Below are 17,170 nucleotides of genomic sequence, written 5' to 3'. Positions count from 1 at the left end.
AGGGCAAGATGGTGAAACTTTGTCTTTACTAAAAGTACAAAATTAGCCGGATGTGGTGGTGCACATCTGTGGTCCCAGCTACTCGGGTGGCTGAGGCAGGAGAATCGCTTGAGCTGGGGAGGCAGAGGCTGCAGTGAGCTGAGATCAGGCCACTGCATTCCAGCCTGGGTCACACAGTGAGAATCTGTCTCAAAAAAAGAAAAAATCCACCTATAACTTTTGACTCCTCCACAGCCTAACTACTAACAGCCTACTGTTCACCAGATGCTTTACTGGTAATATAAACAGTTGATTAACACAAATTTTGTGCATTATATGTATTCAATACTGTGTTCTTTTTTTTTTTTTTTTTTCTTGAGATGGAGTCTTGCCCTGTCACCTAGGCTGGAGTGCAGTGGCGTGACCTTGGCTCAGTGCAACCTCCACCTCCCAGGTTCAGGTGATTGTTCTGCCTTAGCCTCCCAAGTAGCTGGGATTAAAGGCAGACACCACCATGCCCAGCTAATTTTGTATTTTTAGTAGAGATGGAGTTTCGCCATGTTGGCCAGGCTGCTCTCGAATTCCTGACGTCAAGTGATCCACCTGCCTTGGCCTCCCAAAGTGCTGGGATTACAGGCATGAGCCCCCACGCCCGGCCTCAATACTGTATTCTTACAATACAGTAAGCTAGAGAAAAGAAAATGTCATGAAAGAAAATCATAAGGAAGAGAAAATAGATTTGCTATTTATTTATTTATTTATGATGTTAGCAAATATGTTCTTTTTTTTTTTTTTGAGATGGAGTCTCACTCTGTCACCCAGGCTGGAGTGCAGTGGCATGATCTCGGCTCACTGCAAGCTCTGCCTCCTGGGTTCATGCCACTCTCCTGCCTCAGCCTCCTGAGTAGCTGGGGCTACAGGCACTCGCCACCATGCCTAGCTAATTTTTTTTGTATTTTTAGTAGAGACAGGGTTTCACTGTGTTAGCCAGGATTGTCTCGATCTCCTGACCTCGTGATCTGCCCGCCTCGGCATCCCAAAGTGCTGGGGTTACAGGCGTGAGCCACCACGCCCAGCCAATATATTCTTTTTTTAAACTTTCATTTTCAATGGATCATCCTAAAGGTCTCCATTCTCGCTGTCTTCACGTTGAGGAGCAGGAAGAGGAAAAGGAGGGGTTGGTCTTGCTGTCTCAGGGATGGCAGAGGTAGAAGAAAATTCACGTATAAGTTGAAAGCTGTGTTTTTCAAGGGTCAACTACATGCACACACAAACACATTCTATTAGTTCTCTTTTATCCTGACTAATACATCAGGCAACAGGTGTAATGCACATCAATATTATAAATTCTGTTTTCCACTCACTTAGTATCCTTGCAAATGGTGAAATTATACATTGCACAATTGTTGAACATGCTATATAAGACATGAACATTTACGTCTGTTGTAAAACCTATGAGCGGAGAGTGCAAACTGGAAAAGGAAACCATTTTCGGACCTCTGAGAAGCTGTGCTGTGCATGTGTATGGGAAACCTCACACCCTCAAAGTCACTAGAAACCAGGATATTTAACCACATGGTCTGAGCCACCAGAACTGCTCCAAATTGGAGGGCAGTTTGTAATTGCAGTGATTCTCTTGTTGGTTGTCAACTTACAGGCCATGCCTTGTCCTTTTTTCTTTCTTTCTTTGGAGACAGGGTCTTGCTCTGTCTCCCAGGCTGGAGTGCAGTGGTGCAATCATAGCTCACTACCGCCTTGACCTCCTGGGATCAAGTGATTCTCCCACCTCCCACTCCCAGGTAGCTGGGAATACAGGTGTGCACCACTGTGTTGGGCTAATTTTTTTATTTTTTATAGACAAGGTCTTGCCATGTTGCCCAGACTAATCTTTAACTCCTGGGCTCAAGCGATCCCCCCACCCCAGCCTCCCAAAATGCTAGAACTACAGGCATGAGCAATCATGTCTGGCCTTGCCTTGTCCTTTGAAAAGAAGGAGGAGGTTTCAGGAAAGAAGAAACAGAATAACATAAGATATACAAAATGCAACTAAAAATAGGATATAAAGAATACAGATTATAAATGAGTGATAGAAAACCAGGGTGATATGATAGTGAGGGCTGACAATGAAACCACGAGGATGAACACAGATGGTGATGTGTCTGTACTTTCTGGCAGTCTAAATAAAGAAAGAACATAGTCCTTGACAGTTTTCAATATTAAATAGAAGAAAGTGTGGTGCTATTTAAGAAGCAAATCCTTTTTTGATACTGGACTCCCATTTTCTTGGGACTTCCTATATATAGAGGAGAGATACATAAAGTGGACACAGTCTTTCCAGATATTTCAGGAGCTGACTCAGTAATCAATTTCACAGGGATGTTTATAAATGCATCCTTTAATAGCAGTTGCTGGCAGCTCTTGAAACACAAATACCAAGGCATGGCAGTAATAAACAAATTATCTACAGCCTGGGTGACAGAGCGGGACTCTGTCTCAAAAAAAAAAAAAATAGCTAGTCTGATTGAAATAAGAAGATATCTCATTATGGTTTCAATTTGCTTTTCTCTGATGATTAGTCACGTTGAGCAATTTTTCATATGCTTTTTGGCCATTGATATGTCTTCTTTTGAAGACTGTGTGTTCATGTTCTTTGACCACATTTTAATAGGGTTATACGGATTTTTTTCGTTATTGTTGAGTTCCCTGTAGATTCTGAATATTAGTTGGATGCAGAGTTTGAAAATATTTTGTCCCATTTTGCAGGTTGTCTCTTCCTGAATGAACCTGATATACTAGAGATTCTGCATATGTTGCCAACATAGGAAAGCTCACTCTAAGAGAAACTTCAAGAACCCCCGACTCCTGGCATTCACTCCCTTGTATAATCATTTTCCCTGAGTGTAGGCAGGATGCACGACTTGCTTCTAATGAACACTATGTGTCCACTGTGATAGAATGCAATTACCAAAATTAGGTAACACAAAGGCTGTGGCTTCCATATTCCTCATCCCCCTCACTGGCTTGATTGAGTGCTTGCTGTGAGGGAAGCCAGCCTTTGCGTCGTAAGCTTCCCAATGGAGAAGTCCACGTGACTCAGAATGAAAGGAACCTTCTGGACAACAGCCAGTGAGGAACTGAATCCCACCAACAGCAATGTGAGTGAGATTGGAAGCAAATCCCTCTGCAGTCAAGCCCTGAGATGCTGTAGCACCCACCTCCACCTCAACTGCAAACTCCTAAGAGACCCTCAGCTGTGAGACCCAGCTAACCATGCTGGCTCATCCTCAGATCCCAAGCCCACAGAAACCAAGATAATACATGTGTGTTGTGTGTGGCTTTAAACGGCTCGGTGTTGGGGTTAATTTGTTACACAGCCATAACTAACAGGGTTATGAGTCACTACCAAGGATAATATATATTTAACCTTTCCAAAGTGTGTTTTAGCATTGAATCTCTTTTGAATGAACCATCCTGTGAGGTTAAGATTCTGTGGACTACCTACTCATGGAGTGAAATTCTGTCCTATAATGTGGAGGAAGTTTTTTCATCCTGGAAAAAATATACATAGGCAGTAATGACAAACCTGCAGCATTATTGCTAATAATAATGATAATTATTATTAGTATTACCATTATTTTATGTTACAGGATATCTATTCATGAGGTACTGGTTGTCTACCAAGTCAGACCTTCTCAATCTTTGTTCTTACCCCAGTCAGGCTTCACCAGAATTCCAGGGAATCCAGGCTGGCTGAACTCACTCAGTTCTCAGAAGAATTTCTTCAGCTTTCCAGCACTCAGGATCAGAAGACAGAAGGAGCCATCCTTCACCCGTAGAGGACGGAAGGAGATGGAGAAATAGCTTCCTCTTTCATCTCCCCAGTGCAGCCTTACAGTTATCCTAAAAAAACTATAGTTGCCACTTTGGCAGCAAATCCAGTCATAAATCCTCAAATGGGCTTTTCCTCTTTTCCTGTTTCACATCCTTCCCTCCACTTCCTGAGCTCCTGCTCCAGGGAGGGAATGGGCTCCATTTCCAAATAAATAATTGCACAGAAACCTCGGTCTCCTCTTCTGCCCTGAGTGCTTTTGTGAGGATAGGTTACCTACAAGATAAATTATTGGAGACACTAAAAACAAACAAAAAAGAGTGCACAGTGTTCTTGGAAATCAATTCATTGTATTTCTGTAACATCTACAAAATAACATTATCTTTATTCTTAAAATAATAATTCATAGGACCTTTGTGGCTATCTGGTTCTTAATTAGTCCCAGATGAAAGTTATGGAAAGAAAAATAACAACTAGAAGTATTCTGGTTAAGTATTTGAATTGTGAGAAGAAAGAAAAATATTTTAGAAGTACCTCACAGAAAAGTGCTCACATACACACATGCACATACACACACACACATGCAACACACACACACACACGCACACATACACATGCATATACACACACATGCACACACACGTGCACATACACACATGCACATACACACACGTGCACACACATGCATGCACACACGCACACATACAATACACACATACACATGCACATATACACACATGCACACACACACACACATACACATACACACATGCACACACGCACTCCAGGTAGCAGGCTCCAGAGAGAATAGATTGTAAAGGTTTCTTATCAGAGTTAGAGAGTCTGTTCTATCAGTGATTCCAAAAGGGAGGAGCGCCTGATGAGGCATGTCCAGCTTCCACTTCCCATCATGGCCTGAACCAGTTTTTCAGGTTAACTTTGGAGTGCCCTTGGCTGAGAGGAGGGATCAGTTCAGATAACCAGGGAGCGGGGGTGGGGGGTGGGGGGGTGGGGAGGGGGTGTTAGAATTTTATTTTTAGTTGACACTCCTAAAAGCTAGAAATGGCAAGAAAACAGATCCTCCCTGTGTAGAGCCTCCAGAAGGAATGGGGTCCTGCCAATAAGTCAATTTTATCCCAGGGAGACTCATTTTGGACTCTGACTTTCAGAACTGGAAGATACTCAATGTGTGTTGTTTTAAGCCACTGAACTTGTGGGAATGCACTGCAACATCCCTAGAAAACTCATTCAATGAGTACGAGGAGAGCCAAAATCAAAATGTAATGAGAAATAAAAATGAAGATAATAAGATATCACTTTATACAATTAGAGGAGAGGGAGGAGGAATAAGAAGAGAGGGAGAAAGAGGAAAAACATATTTTGTTTCATTTTTTTCAGGCAGTGTTATTATTGAGTCAGCGTTTTTCCTATCCTACAGGAGTACATGTTAATAAGGCAGCCTGTTATTGAAACATGGTACAGACAAGGCCAGTTTCAGTCTTGCAAAAAGAAGAGAGAAAAAGCCTGGAATATTCCTGGCTGATTTATCAACCTGCTGTCCTCAAACGGGGCACTGAAATATTTGACTAAAATGTTCTCATTTTATCACCCTACAGACCCATGTAACAGCAACCACAGGAGGCTCACACACTCATCATCCTGCTGTTCAAATTTCCCACAAGACAAATGCACCCCAGGCCCTTTGCACCTGCTGGCCTCTCTTCTTGGAAGCTTCCTTCTCCAAAAACTGAATTATTTATTCCAACACCACCTCCTCAGAACAGCTTTTCACCTGTCCCTTTCCAAAATTACCTTCTCCTTCCTCTTTGCCCTGATTCACTTTTGGAAACAGGTCCTATGTGAGGTTAATGTTTATTGTACTGTGTCTGACTCTTTGTCTAGAATGTGAATTCAATGGAAACGTCAGTGTTCTCATACATGGCCCTGTCTAGAGGTAGGGGTAGGGGTAGGGTTAGGGTTACGGGTAGGGTTAGGGTTAGGGGTAGGGGTAGGTTAGGGTTAGGCATCCTGGAGCCATCAATAGCTATTGAAAGAATGAATGAGCATGGCCAGGTCTATGTTTAGAGGGTCGACTTCTGGACAGGGACATAATATCTTCTTAAGCAGTGAGGAGGACAGTAAGAGCCATCAGGCTGTCGTAGGGAAAGAGTAGAAGTGCAACTATTGCCAGTGGAAATCAGATTTAGGGCACACTGCATGGGTCTCTCTGATTCTGAGACACCCGACTGCATTGTGAGCCTCCTTCCTCGAGTGGTTCTGGGCCCCAGCTACCTGTGATGGCCTTTAAGTTTACTTTGGAAGTCACCTGTGAGCATCCAGAAACACCTGCACCAATGGTTCTGCCTATAGGGATATTGGACTTCATTGGTCCTGGGTGTAGTCTGGATTCTGGGAGTGCAAATGTTCCATTGCCAAAGGTCCATGGCCAAATCTACATCCTATATGTCTGTGGTCTTGGAACGCTTAGAAGTTTTCTATACACATTTTTCAAAGAGTTGTTCCAATACAGAGGCAACATATCTCTAGCCTTCTCTTTCTCTTTCCCCCCATACTATTTCTCAGTAGAAGAGTTGATGTCTACTGCCAATTGGAAAACACTCACTTCGCACACTGTACATATTTTCCCTTACATGATTTTATATGTGAGACACAATGTCCCTCCTTTTATCCCTTCAAATTCTCCCTGGTCTTCAAATTGCATCATACATCACGTGCTGACACTAGCTACCTTTGTTTTGGGTCTACACTTTTGTTCTCATGGCATCTCTTGAGGTAGCCCATGAATTCCTACATTGCTTCTGAGAATAAATGACAGGCATTCCTTAGGGTTGAAAAATATTGGCCATTCTCTTTGGGAGCGAAAAGGAAAATGTTGCCCACTCAATCACTGTCTCTTTATTACTTTCCATTTCTATTCTTTATGATACTTGTGGAAAATTAAAATTCGGCCAGTTCCACTTATGGCTGAACACATGGCCAAAAAACAGAGTTGGCCTCAAATAAAAGAAAATTACAGCATTTTTCTCCCTGTAGAGAACTATATTTCATAAATATAAATGGATAGTACAATGACTCTTACATCCTTAAGGGATAGACACCCATGTGCAGACACATGTTTTGTCTAAATCAAGTTTAAAATTGGGTTTGATTTACTCTTCTGAGGAAAATATGACCTTCTCTATAAGAAAGGTTGGCAAATTCAAGATCTCCCATTTTCCCTGACCCATGGCATCCTCTGCCTCCCACATCCCAAACCAATTTGATGCTCACTATACATTTGTTTCTCTCTTGGGATCTAGGCATTACCATATCCATCTACAGGTTGTTAGATTCACAAGAAGAACATTTGCACTCCCAGAATTCAGACTACACCCAGTTCCAGTGAAGTCAAATCTATGTAGTTAGAACCATAGGTGCAGGTGTTTTTGGAAGCTCACAGGTGACTTCCAAAGTCACCTTAACGGTCGTCACAGGTGACTTCACTGTGTATCTGGAGCCAATACCACTTATGGAGGAAGTCTGATATGGTTTGATTGTGTCCCCACCCAAATCTCATCTTGAATTCCCACGTGTTGTGGGAGGGGCCTGGTGGGAGGTAATTGAATCATGGGGGCAGGTCTTTCTTATGCTGTTTTTGTGATAGTGAATAAGTCTAATGAGATCTGATGGTTTTATAAAGGGGAGTTTCCCTGCATAAGCTCTCTCTTTGCCTGCTGCCATCCATGTAAGACGTGACTTGCTCCTCCTTGCTTTCTGCCATGATTCTGAGGCCTCCCCAGCCAAGTGGAACTGTAAGTCCATTAAACCTCTTTCTTTTATAAATTTCCCAGTCTCAGGTATGTCTTTATCAGCAGTGTGAAAATGGACTAATACAATGTCTCACCATGCAGTCGGGTGTCTCAGAATCAGAGAGACCCATGGAGTGTCCCCTAACTCTGATTTCCACTTGCAATATGTGTGCTTCTACTCTTTCCCTATGACAGATTGATGGCTCTTGCTGACTTCCTCACTGCTTAAGAAGATATTATGTCCCTGTCCAGAAGTTGACCCTCTAAACATAGACCTGGCCATGCTTATTCATTCAATAGCTATTGATGGCTCCAGATTGCCTAACCCTAACCCTAACCCTAGACAGGGCCATGGGTGAGAACGCTGAAGCTTCCATTGAGCTCACATTCTAGTGAGAGAATCAAATGCAGTAAAATAAACTCTAAACTCACATAGGAACTGTTTCCAAAAGTGAATCAGGGTAAAAAGAAAGGAGAAGATTATTTTGGAAAGGGATAGGTGAAAAGCCACTCTGAGGAGGTGGTGTTGGAATAAATCGTTCAGTATTTGGAGAAAGAAGCTTCCAAGCAGAGGGGCCAGCAGGTGCAAAGGGCCTGGGGTGCATTTGTCTTGTAGGGAAGGTTGACCAGCAGGATGATGAGTGTGCGAGTCTGTGGCTGCTGTCACAAATTATCACCCATGTGGTTGCTTAAAACAACACCCATTTATTCTGTTACACTTTTGGACATCAGAATAAAATAAAGATGGCTGCAGAGCTGTGTTTTGAGTATTTTAGGAGAAAAACGATTTCTTTCTGTTTCCAGCTTCTAGAGGCTCCCTGCATCCCTTGGCTCATGACCCCTTCCTATATCTTCAAATTATATCATGTCAACCTGCAGCCTGTGTCTTTTCTGTAGCTTTGACTCTCCCACTTCCCTTTTGTAAGGATCCCTGTGATGATAGCAGACCCACCTGGATAAGGCAAGTGTTCTGAACCTCTCCACACCATACCTGATGAGCAGAGATGACTGAATGGCTTGAAAAACTTTTAGGAATGTCTACAACTGGTTGAATGTAAACCAAGACTGACAAATACCTGTCCAAATCAAACAATGTGCTGTGATATTCAGCTCCAATCAGCTGAAGTGTAGGCACCAACAGTCATCCCAACCTGGTCTCCCTGGATACCCAGTGCTGAGTGCTCCATTTTGAAGGGATATAGTAGAGTGAATGCTGCTATAAGAAACTGTATCCCAGTCAATTCAGACTTCTGTAACAAAATACCTTAGATTGCATGGCTTATAAACAGCAGACATTGATTTCCCATAGTCCTGGGGCTGGGAGTCTAATATCAAGGGATGGCAGATTCAGTGTCTAGTGAGGACTCGCAACCTGGTCTCATCTAGATACTCCTGGCACTGAGTGCTTGAATTTGAAGAAATATAGAAAAGCGAAGGTTGGTGTAAGGAACCGTATTCTAGTCTACTCAGACTTCTCTAGCAAAATACCATAGCCTGGGGGGCTCACAAACAGCAGACATTTACTGCTCACATTTCTGGAGGCTGGGAGTCCAAGGTCAAGGCGGGGCAGATTCAGTGTCTTGTTAGGACCCGCTTCCTGGATTAAGATGGAGCCTTCTCGCTGTGTCCTCACATGGTGGAAGGGGCGAGAGAACTCTCTGGGGCCCTTTTTCTAAGGGCACTGATCCCACTTATGAGGCTCCACCTTACGACCTCATCACCTCCCAAAGGCCGTACCTCCCAACACCATCACCTTTCAGGTGAGGATTTCAGTATATGAATTTGGGGTGGGAGATAGACATGCAGACCATAGCAGACTCTTAACGTCAACATGCATGAGTGCATATTTATTCTAAACCAAATTAAGACACAGGAAGCATGATTATTTTTGTGCGTGTGCCATTTAAGATTTGAAGGGCTGCTGTGTAGTCAAAGTATCACAGACATTCTACAGGGTCCCTAGCGGTGTACCTGTGATCCATGAAACTTACCTAGAGGTGGATTTTTGTCTCCCTAAAAGGAAAACCCACATAATAGAGCTGGTGGAATGTGGAACAAACCTACCCCTAAACGAACTGAAATATCACTGCCTATCGCTGGAGGCTGGGCAGGCCTTGGCAAGGGTGTTGTGGGTTTAACTTAGTCATCAATTGGGTGATACAACTACATGGGAATTATATAACCAGATAGGAAACTGCAGCCATTGAATTTTATTTCTTTTGAAAACACACTGATATCTGTTACTTCAATTATTCTTTAAACGTGAATTAAGCATATTAGCTACTGTTTCCTGCTTTTTATAGGCTTCCTAATGAATAAAGGTGGATGCAATTTCAAACCTTCTGACCTATTGTGGATCTGTTCATTCTCCTTCTATCAGGGTTACACTCTATTATTGCTACTATATCTTTGTTTGCAACTAATTTGGCTACCCAGGTTATATACTCAGACTATGGTTTCCATATGTGGACAGTATGCAGTGTATCTGTCTTCCCACAAAACAAAACAAAACGACATCATTTTCCAAGTGTCTCATAGGTGTTCATAGCCGGGGCAATGTTTCTGTAGGAACACCTTACTTGCATTTTGTTCCCTTAACAATCCTGAAATGTTTAGTCTCTCTAGCAAGCTGTTACATAACAGCAACAGGCTATGAGTCACTTAGGGATATAGGGGATTCTGCTAAGTAAACAAAATCAGGGCATTTTAGTTACTTCTTCACAACAGGTGTGGAGAGTGTGGGTCGTTCATTTAGAACAAAGGTCTCATATTTTAAGATTCTAATTCAAGGGCACCTAGTGCTTTTTTCTAGGATCGACACAAGGCAGGAGATCAAATTACGTTGTTCAATTCCTATTTTATTTTATTTTATTTTATTTTATTTTTTGAGTCAGGGTCTTGCTGTATTGCCCAGGCTGGAATGCAGTTGTCTGATTATAGCTCACTGCAGCCTCCACCTCCTGAGCTCAAGTGATCCTCCCACCTTAGCCTCCTGAGTAGCTGGAACTACAGGTGCGTGCTACCACACTGGTTAACTTTTTTGTATTTTTTGTAGAGAGAGGGGTTTCATCATGTTGCCCACCTGGTCTTGAAATCCTGGGCTCAAGTGTTCCTCCTGCCTTGGCCTCCCCAAGTGTTGGGATCACAGGCATGAGCCACTGCGCCCAACCTGAAAAGCTCTCATATTTTAAGACTGTAATTCATGTGTACTTACTGCTTTTTTCTAGGACAAACAGAGAGTAGGAGGTCAAATTATGTTGTTCAATTCAGGTATTTTTAAAATATATCCAGTTACATAGTCTAACTTACAGTAAGCACCTTAATAAGCCATTTTAATGAAAGGATGGTTGAAGGTAAAGTCCCTAAACTGGGGATGATGATCATGAGATATACCTTGTGATAATTGTGGTGATACAATTAGACGGGGAATACATAACCCAATCAGAGCCAGTCAGGGCAGGGGGTTGGTGTAGCTCCCTGCAGGCAAGATTCCAGGTAATGGCTAGATGTGAGAGACCAGGATCCCACTGGCTAGGAGAAAACAGCAGGAGCCAGAGGATGCGAGAAACACAACAGGTATTCTGTGTCTTCTCCCCACCTTCCCCACTAAAACAATTCCATGTCCACTCGAAACTTTGAAATAGAACCTTATTTGGAAATTGAGTCTTTGTAAATGTAATTAGTACGGGATGTCAAGACGAAGTCATGCTGGATTCAGGACCCTAAATGCGATGACAGGTGTACTTGTAAGAGACAGAAGAGGAGATACAGATACAGAGGAGAAGGCCATGTGGAGACAGAGGCAGAGACTGGATTGATGCAGCCACAAGCCCAGGGACGCCTGGAGCCCCCAGGAGCTGGGAGAGGCAGGAAGGACCCTCCCCTAGAGCTTCCAGAGGGAACTAAGTACACCTGTAGTGGCTTAAACTGTGGTCTTGGAAAGATATATCTATGTCCTAATGCCCAGATCTTGTGAGTGGGACCTCATTTGCAAATAGGGTCTTTGCAGATATACCTAAGTCAAGGATCTCAAAACGAGATCATCCTGGATTAGGTTGGGCCCTAAATGCAATGGCAGGTGTCCTTCTAGGAGACAGAAGAGGATACACAGACACAGAGGAGAAGGCCACATGGAGATGGAGGCAGGGACTGCAGTGATGCAGCCACAGGTCCAGGAATGCCAAGGATTGCCAGTGGCTACTGGAAGCTAGGGAGAGGCCAACAAGAGAACTAGGAGATCAAAAATGACTTACTTTTACATTTAAAAATAACTAAAGGAGTATAATTGGATTATTGGTAACACAAAGGGTAAATGCTTGAGGGACTGGATACCCCATTCTCTGTGATGTGATTATTATGCATTGGATGCCTGTATCAAAACATTGCAGATATCCCATAAATATATACACCTCCTATGTACCCACAAAAACTAACAAATTTTGAAAAAAACGGAACTGGGAGATAATACATTTATGTTGCTTTCAGCCACCCAGTAGGAGGTCATTTTTTTTTTTAACCTTCTTTTCATTGTTATTTCTGGCCAGGCGTGTTGACTTACGCCTGCAAGGCCAGCACTCTGGGAGGCCGAGGTGGGCAGATCACCTGAGGTCAGGAGTTCGTGACCAGCCTGGCCAACATGGTGAAACCTTGCCTCTACTAAAAATACAAAAATTAGCCAGGCATGGTGGTGTGCGCCTGTAATCCCAGCTACTGAGGGATGAGAATGAGAATGAGGGATGAGGGATGAGAATCACTTGAACCCGGGAGGTGAAGGTTGCAGTGAGCCGAGATCGAGCCACTGCACTCCAGCCTGGGTGACAGAGTCATAACCTGTCTCAAAAAAAAAATGTCATTTTATAGCTCCCCACTGCAGCTGCCCCCCACCCTTCCCTTTGATGACTATTTTTGCAGGCTTCAGGGGACCAGGGAATAAAGCTAGGGCCTGGCAGGCCCACTACACTGCCAACTGGGGAAAACAAGTCACAATTACAAATTATCACAACAATTAGTGCCTGTACTTGGGGGATCTGCAAAGTGAGGAGGCCCCAGCTCCTACTTGTATAGGGGTCCATTTGGCAGTGACGTTGCTCTGGAGATGATGATATTCATTCAGCCTGAGGGAACTGATGGTGATGAACCTGGTGGCATCAACTGGCTCCTAATCGCCCTGCACACTCATGCTCACCAGCTCCTCATTGTAGGGAGACAGTGGGGACTCCTGTCCAAGGATGTACACCTGGCCCTTGAAGACGGACACCTGCACTTCCCCTTTCACTAGCTCCTGGGACTTGGTGATACAGTGGCGGACAAATTCACACTCAGGGCTGTGCCAGAAACCGGTGTACACCAGCTCAGCAAATTTCAAGCCCAGGCCTTGTTTAATTTTGTGCTCTTCCTGATCCATGGTGAAGGCCTGGATGTGTAAATGAGCATGGTAAGGGATGGTGCCTGCTGGGGTCTCATAGATGCCTCAGGACTTCATTGCAATGAAATGGTTCTCCACGATGTCAATATGGCCCAGGCCATGCTTGCTTGCAGCTTCGTTCAGGTACACGAAGAGCTGCTAGAAGGTCTGGTGGGTGGCGCCATCCTTCACGTTGGTCACCTTCACGGGGACCCCTTTTTTGAACTCAATCTAGAGAATGTCAGCAGTATTGGGGGCTTTGGTGAGGTCCTTAGTCTTCATGTAGAGACCTGGAGGTGCTTATGGTACTTGGGTTTCTCCAGGATTCCAGCCTCATAGCTGATATGCATGAGGTTCTCGTCCATCCTCCATGGGTTCTTGAGAGTGACTGGGATGGGAATCCGATGTTGCTTTGCGTATTCCATGAGATCATTAAGGCTCTTGAACCAGCTGTAAAACTTGGGCATCCTCCAGGAAGCAATGACCTTAATCTGAGGGCCAGTGAGCAAGTGAGCTCAAACTGGACATGATCGTTCCCCTTTCCCATGACACCGTAGGATACATACTTGGCCCCCTCCTGCTGGGTGATTTCCACTTGTTTGTGGGTGATGCAGGGCCTAGCCAGAGAGGTGCCCAGAAGGTAGTGGTCCTCATACAGGGTGCTGGACTGGATGGCTGGCCAGATGAACTCCTCCACAAAGTCCCTGCTGACATCATCAATGAACACCTTTTTGGCCCCAAGCTTCCATGCCTTCTTCCTGTCTTCCTCAAAGTCTTCCTTCTGGCTGATGTTGGCCGGGTAGGCAATGACATCATGGCCTTGTTCCTTCAGCCACATGAGGATGCAGGAGGTGTCCAGGCCACCACTGTGGGCCAGAACCATGGAGCCTTTGCTGGACACAGCGTCTGGGATTGGAGGTGTGAGTTCCCTGCATCTGGAATCTGTCTTCACAGTGCAGTGAACCACTACGACCCCGGGCAGCTGAGGCAGGTGATAGAGCAAGAGGAGGTAATTTTTTACAGCAAGTATACAAAACTAATACCATTCAGGTTAGAGGCAACATCAAAATCAATGAGAAATATCAGGTGGGTTAGCACACTGACCAAGAGTTTGGGTCAACACAGGCCCCAGGCCCATGAGCCACGCTCAGACACCGGGTGGAGAGTGTTGTAGTGTACACTGAAAGAGCTTTGAATGCTCCTTTGGAGCACCATGGCCTTGGTGTGGCTGTCAGATGTGCTTGGATTCAGTGCCTATCAGCTGAGGAGCTGAGCCTATTGAGAACTCTGTGTGTCAAAATTGGTCAGCATTTGGGGCAGTTCTGGGCTATCAGGTGGAGACAAGATTCCATGGCAGACATGAGCCAGAGTCAAAGAGAGAAAGGCATAGGAGGCAGGATAATGGCCCCCGAAAAAGGGCCACATCCCAATCTCCTGTGAATATGGTACCCTGCAATGGAGAAAGGGAATAAAGGTTGCAGATGGAATTAAGGTGGCTAACTCACTCAACCTTAAAACTGGGAGACTGTCCTAGATTATTCAGGCTGGGCCCAATCTAATAATGAGAGTCCTTAAAAGTAGACAAAGTTCAAGGCCAGCCTGGACATCATAGCAAGACATTGTCTCTACTAAAAAAAAAAAAAATAGCCAGATATGGAGGCATGTACCTGTAATATCAGCTACTCTGGAAGCTGAGGCGAGAGAAATGCTTGATCCTAGGAGTTAGAGGCTGTAGTGAGCTATGACCGTGGCACTGCAGATAGAGCAAGACCTTATCTCAAAAAAATTAAAAGGCTGGGTGCAGTGGCTCATGCCTGTAATCCCAGCACTTTGGGAGGCTGAGGCATGAGGATTGCTTGATCCCAGGAGGTCGAGTCTGCAGTGAGCTGTAAGGACACCACTGCACTCCAGCCTGGGCAACAGAGCAAGACCTTGTCTCAAAAACAAAACAAAACAAAAAACAAACAAACAAAAAACAGCAGAAGACTCAGAGATGAGTATGGTGGTCTCTGAAAGCTGGAAATGACATTCAGTTTATATCCAGCCAGAAAGGGAGACCTCGATTCTACAACCACAAGAAACAATTCTGCCACCATCCCTGAAAAGCAAGGAAATGAATTCTGCCCAACATCTTCTCTAATAGAATGCAGCCCTACTGACACCTTTTTGCTATTGTTTTTTTTTTCACTTTTATAATTATAACCACTTTAATGAATGATTTAATGTAAAAATTAGGAAAAAAAATCAACATTTGTATCAGATCAAAGATCAGGTTTAAAAAATGAATACACCATACATCTGTTCAAAAGAGATTCCAGAAGGAAATTCACAAGGATTTTTCATTCTTGGTGAAGGTTTTTATTTTTTAAAATAACTGTCAACTTGTACTTGTGATTAAGGGATACATGTGCAGGTTCATTACATTGTTACGTTGCGTGACGCTGAGCCTATCGACATCTTGATTTTAGCCCAACGAAGCTCTTGTTGAACTTCTCACCTCCAGAATTACTGAACTGTAGAAGTGTAAGAAAATAAATTTGCATCATTTAAGCAACTAAGTTTATAGCAATTTGTGACAACAGCCACAGAAAATTAATAAGTTGGCAAATGGGTGAGGGCCTGTGAATTCTGTATCTTCCCAGGAGGCAGCCATTTATCCAGTAATAATGCACTATACATCAGGAATTACTGGGCCACAATGTGAGTCATTTCTAGTGGTAGGAATTGACTGCCGATCCCCCCCTGCTGTACCTTCGTCTTCTCACCTGTGGGCCATTGGGCACCCTTGTGAGTAACTAGGAAGGTTAACAGCAGAGCCAGTGTCCCTGAACTACTCTTTCTCAAGGTGAAATTGACCTGTCATGGGCCCAGTCAGGGTTATCACTCAAAAAAGCCAATAAGCCAATGTAAACAGGAGATTCCTTCAAATCAGAGTATCCTCTGGGAGATGCACGATCCATATTCTACTTGCTTCAGAAACAACTTTGGTGTTCGCCAAAAATGCGCAGTCCCAGGTCAAGCACTCGGATTAGCTCAGTGAACGTTTCTGGAATGGGGCCTCCACTGGCTCATTTTCTGGTTCTCCGATGGGTCCTTCCTGGTATCACTGCCCCATAAACACCTTACCCTCAAATCCTAGTCTCTGCTTGTGCTTCTAGGGGGAACTCAGTTTCCTACATTTAATTCTGCTTAAACCCCTACCCCAATAACCCTACCATAACCCTACCAATAACTCTTTCAAGCAATCCATGTAAGTCGTATGAGCCATAGACAGATAAACTAAGTGTAAGTCGTATGAGCCATAGACAGATAAACTAAGTGTAAGAAATGTTGGAATAAACAGATCAAACATTTAGATTTTAACTCAAGTTTATTTATGTTTTTTCCAGTTGAAAAAGAAGGAAAACTTATACAGAATAACGAACTCCCTAAAGGCGAAGGGAAAATATGTTTGCATGCTTATCTAATTAATACTGAAATCTGCATAAGATATTCATACATATTTAAGTGCATAACTTAAATGTATACATGTTTGAATAAATATGAATTTATTGTATTATAATACATAAATATTTCATAATACACAATATATTGATGTTGATACATTTAAATGTATTGATATAATACTATAAAATATAAATTTTATTTAGATGTTTGAAGTTAGATAGATAACTTGATTAGATAAACATTAGATATATTTAAATGAATGTATAATATATAATATACAAATATATAAATATAATATAATATATGAATATATTATATAATAGAATGAATATATCATCAATAACATAAATATTACATATTATAGAAAGATATTTATATTATGATGCAAGTTATATATTCATATGTAACTTTTTTTTTTTGAGACAGAGTCTCACTGTGTCGCCCAGGCTGGAGTGCAGTGGCGAGATCTCAGCTCACTGCAACCTCCACCTCGAGAATTCAAGTGATTCTCCTGCCTCAGGTTCCCGAGTAGCCGCACCACGCCCGGCTAATTTTTGTATTTTTAGTAGAGATGGGGTTTCATCATGTTGGCCAGGATGGTTTCGATCTCCTGACCTTATGATCCACCTATGTTGGCCTCCCAAAGTGCTGGGATTACAGGCATGAGCCATCACTTGTAACTTATATGCAATATATTATATA

General features: G+C 43.2%; 1 pseudogene; it reads right to left on the bottom strand.

Annotated features, from left to right (window-relative positions):
* Nucleotides 1-15,478, bottom strand: part of LOC129025418 (argininosuccinate synthase-like) — a 78,691-nt pseudogene extending 63,213 nt beyond the window's left edge.
* Nucleotides 15,479-17,170: the final 1,692 nt, after the last annotated feature.

Source organism: Pongo pygmaeus, chromosome X (genome assembly GCF_028885625.2).
Source record: "Pongo pygmaeus isolate AG05252 chromosome X, NHGRI_mPonPyg2-v2.0_pri, whole genome shotgun sequence".
Classification (NCBI taxonomy): Eukaryota; Metazoa; Chordata; class Mammalia; order Primates; family Hominidae; genus Pongo; species Pongo pygmaeus.
This window is presented reverse-complemented; position numbering and strand designations above follow the sequence as displayed.